The following is a 4986-nucleotide window of genomic DNA, read 5'->3' as shown; positions in this document are numbered from 1 at the left end:
TGTTAACTGTGACTAAACAGTGAACGCGTTCGTTAAAACGAACAAACAAGCGAACGCTCGCTAAATAAAAGAACCGATAAAACCGATCTAGAAAAAAAATAAAACCTAGGGTTTTCTAAAAAACTAAATCGGTTTTTCTTAGAAAACCGGGGCGACGACGAGCGGCTACCTCGTCGGGGCTCTAGCGAAGTCCGGCGGCTCTGGCGGGGCTTCGGGCGGCGGCGGGGTGCGGCGGCATCGGCGGGGCAGGCGCGGCAGGCGAGGCAGCGGGGTGGGGTGAGGTGAGGCGGGGTGGCGGCGGCTATAGAAGGAGGGGGGCGTCCTGGCTTGGGGGAGGGGGCGCCTCGGGAGGTATGCTCCTCCCGGACTCGGGCGGCGGCGGCTATCGGGACTCCGGTCCCGATCCGGTGGGGAGACGGTGGCGCGGGCGGGCCGGCCTGGTTCGGCTGGGCTTCGGCCCAGTCGGGCACGTGGGAGCTTTTTTTTAAATAATCCCGCCGAACTAAGAAAATCCTAGAAAAATAAAGAAAAATCTAAAAATGCCAAAACAAATTTTCACCGTCTAAATAAAATATTTAGAACAGGATGAACATTTTCTTGGCCCTAAAATGCAGTTTTGAAAATGTGCAATTTTTCCTAAATTCAAATAAAATAGCAAAAACTCCAAAAAGAAACTTATTTGATTTTTATTAAATCCTCAATATTTCTTTATTCTGGGAAAGTCATTTTATTCCTCTCTCATATTTTTATTATAGAAATAATTTAAGATAAAATAAATAAAATCAATGATCCTATTTTCAAAATTTGAGAATAACCTAAATATGAAAATAATGAAATCCCCAACTCTCTCCGCGGGTCCTTGAGTTGCGTAGAATTTCTGGATCAGGTCAAAAGCAAATAAAATATGATATTCATTGATGATCTAGTGTATAACATTCCAAATTGAAAATTTGGGATGTTACACTATGTCAGTATGCGTCAGGAGATCCGAGACCCACAGGTGCATCATCAACTGCAGCAAGATATGGTAGAGCACCTATGGAGGCTCAAGGGCGACGCCGGGCGCGACGTGTGATGAAATATGATTTTTTGTTTGTTGAACTATATAATTTGTATTGAACTATTTGTTGTTGTACTATTTTGTTGAAGTATTTGATATTTCTGTGATGAAATATGTGATAAAAAAATTATGTGGATAATTGAACGCCGAACAACGGCGAACCACGCCGGATATGGTCCTATTGTCGCCCATATGGGCCCTTTATTCGCCGAAATGGGGCTGAAAAGTGGGCCAATATCGGCGCCTAGGGGCGAGCTGGGGGCGACGACTGGGCGCAAAACCGCCCCCAGCGCCGATTGTATCGCCGGCTCGCCCCCAGGGGCGATTTTTATGCGTCCTGGGGGGCGAACGGCTAGAGATGCTCTAAGAGCATCTCCAACAGCCGCACAACGCGCAACGCGGTAAAAAGTACTTTGCAACGTATTCATTGTCTGGTTTGTCGCGGCGGGCAGCGCTGGCTCTAGCAGCCACGCTAAAATTTAGTGTGCGCGTGTAGCTCCAGTAGATGCGCTAAAATGTTGTGCGCGCTCGCTCAAACACTCCGGACTAGGTTGCATACATATTTTTTAGATAAAAACAATACATAGTTCATCTCATAGATAAAACGATACATAAATATTTTACATAGTCCATAGCATAGATAGATAAAACTACAGTGCAAATACATAAAAACTACAGTGCAACTACATACTATGGTGCAACTAGATAAACTATGGTGCAACTACAACCTACTCCGAGTCGTCCTCATCATCATCATCCTCGCTGATGTTGTCCGAGGTATCGAGCCAAATGTCCTCCTAATGAAGATCATTATCCCCAAAGATCGACTCCCCACCCGCTTCACCAATATCACACTGCGATATCGCCAGTGCCTTCTGCCGACGTCTGTCCGCCCGCTCCATGCGGCGCCTTGCCGTCCTTTCCGCCTAGTAGGTGCGCTCGTTGGCGACGTCCTCCGGGTGGCGCCGGCACCACTCCACCATGGCTTGCTCGTCCTCCTCGATGATGAGGAGGCGGTGCTGCCGCCGACGGTGCTCCGCATGGTCCTGGTCCGTGATAAGACAAGGCGGAGGGGTGACGGCCTGCGCATGCTCATGCGTGTAGATGTCGCAGAAGTTCATCTACGACGGAGGCCTCTATACGCGCCACGCCGCTCGTCGTACGCGCGAGCGGCCTCATGCGCGGTCCCGAACGTGCCGAGGCCTAGCCGGATGCCGTGGTAGCCAGACGATCCCCGACGGTGCGGCGGCATGGTGGCGCGGTGGTGGCAGGGCGAGGAAGCGGCGAGCAAGCGGTAGAGGGAGCAGGGAGAGCGCGCGTGGCAGTGTGGAGGCCGCGTGGCGAGCGCCGCAATTTATAGGCGCGCCGGAAGTGGTGCGCCAAATCTAGCACGCGAGTTTCCTCCTTTTCCCATGCGTGCGCAATTGTTTCCCGCGCGTGCTACTTTCCCGCCATCGCTGGAGTGCACAAAAACTTTTCGCGCATGCTTAAATGACAGTTTACCGCGCGCACGTCTTTTGGCGCCGCTATTGGAGACACTCTAAGGCCAGCTCTAGGGCACGACCCCAAACAGACATTCGTTTAGCACGGATTATGTTCGTTTGGATAGGGCAATAGGGTCGTGTCCCGGTCTTCTATCAGATGCGGTGGCCGTGCGCCCAACGCACGAACGCATCCTTTGGACCCATTCTGTCTGCCACGGCCAAAATGCTCATATATTCATAGTTCAATGTTCAAAACTAGTTTGCACGTCCAAATATTAATTGTCTCAAATAAAAATAGTTTTATAACCCAATCGAATTATCTCTAATAAAATAGTTTTACAACCAAACCGATATTCTCTTGAATAAACATAATGACCAAATACATCTATTGGTTGCCAATGTGATTCCACATGTGCTCAACCAAGTCATTTTGAAAATCCAAATGAGCATGCCAATCATGCATTTCACGATGAAATTGGTCAAACTGTTCAAACATGGCCGGTTCTTAGTGCAGCGGCTCAACATTTTCTCCTTGGAAATCAAATCCTTGATCGAAGATGTTGTTATCACCCTCGTCCTCGACGATCATGTTGTGCATGATCACATAAGAAGTCATAACCTCCCAAAGCTTCCCTTCATCCCATGTCAGGTTTCAAACGATACCTCATCGGGATTGAAGCACACCAAAAGCACGTTCCACATCCTTTCTAGCGCTCTCTTGCATTTGGGAAAATCTCTGTCTCTTCTCACCTTGGGGGTTCGAGATTGTCTTCACAAAAGTTGACCACTAAAGATATATACCATCAGTTAGGTAGTATCCATTGTTGTACTGGTGGCCATTGGTCTCAAAGTTGACAGGTGGGGAGTGGCCTTCTACAAGCCTTGCAAAGACTTGAGAACACTGCAGCACATTGATATCATTGTGAGAATCTGCCATGCCGAAGAAAGAATGTCATATTCAAAGATCTTGCGAACCCACCGCTTCTAATATGACAGTGCATGCTTTAACATGCCCCTTGTACTGGCCCTACCAAGCAAATTGACAGTTCTTCCACACCCAGTGCATACAATCTATGCTGCCAAGCATGCCTGGAAAGCCTCTATCAGCGTTGATCGCCAACACCCTTTCTGTATCAGCGGCACTTGGCTGCCTCAAGTACTCAGGGCCAAACACTACCACCACGACCTTGCAGAAGTTGTACAGTGACAACAGACATGTCCACTCACTCATGCGCACGTACTCATCCACCAGATCGCCTGGAATTCCATATGCAAGCATGCAAATGGCCGCGGTGCATTTCTGGTAAGAGGAGAATCCAAGCTTGCCAAGGGCATCCATTTTGCACTCGAAGTATGGGTCATGAGCAACCACTCCCTCTCAGATACGATTTAACAAATGCCTTGCCATATGAAAACAGCGATGGAATTTATCCGGTTTGAAGAGCGGGGTATTCGCAAAGTAATCAGCATAGAGCAGGGCGTGGCCTCTCTCTCTCTATTGCGGTTCAGGTTGGGAGCAAGGCCAGGGACTGACCCCCTGTACCGAGGAAGCTGCCATTTAATGTGGTCGTGAACGACGAGTGCAGCCACCACAAGATCTTCATCATCCGAGGACGAATCATCCGATGAATAAATGAAGTGGTTGAAGAAAAAATCATCTCCACTGTCCATACCTTTGTGGGCAAAGTGTCAAACACCTTGCGGTCGTGGTGGCAAAGAGGTCATGATGATCACCTCGATGCAGCAGGGGTGGTTGGCGACCGGCTACAGGACGCTCTGGAGTACCCGACGGAAGTTGCCGTGGTCCATAGCCGTCCCCGGCGGTCGTATCCCCTCTGGCACCGCTACGACGACGACAGCCAAAACTCCTCCAACCGGTGGCCAAAACTCCTACGAAAGCGCAGGTGTGGTTGCGGCCATGTCGAGACGTGGTTTGGTATGGACGGCCGGGGGGTGAGCAGTGAGGAGGCGGTCGGAGAATAGTGGCGGCGCCAACGGCGGGTGAAGGAAATATGCCCTAGAGGCAATAATAAAGTTATTATTTATTTCCTTATATCATGATAAATGTTTATTATTCATGCCAGAATTGTATTAACCGAAAACTTAGTACATGTGTGAATACATAGACAAACAGAGTGTCCCTAGTATGCCTCTACTAGAACTAGCTCGTTAATCAAAGATGGTTAAGTTTCCTAACCATAGACATGTGTTGTCATTTGATGAACGGGATCACATCCTTAGAGAATGATGTGATGGACAAGACCCATCTGTTAGCTTAGCACTATGATCGTTTAGTTTGTTTCTATTACTTTCTTCATGACTTATACATGTTCCTATGACTATGAGATTATGCAACTCCCAAATATCGGAGGAACACTTAGTGTGCTATCAAACGTCACAACGTAACTGGGTGATTATAAAGATGCTCTACAGGTGTCTCCG

Source organism: Triticum aestivum, chromosome 6A (genome assembly GCF_018294505.1).
Source record: "Triticum aestivum cultivar Chinese Spring chromosome 6A, IWGSC CS RefSeq v2.1, whole genome shotgun sequence".
In the NCBI taxonomy this organism is placed as follows: domain Eukaryota; kingdom Viridiplantae; phylum Streptophyta; class Magnoliopsida; order Poales; family Poaceae; genus Triticum; species Triticum aestivum.
The sequence above is the reverse complement of the archived record's forward strand: the minus strand, read 5'-3'. Positions refer to the sequence as shown.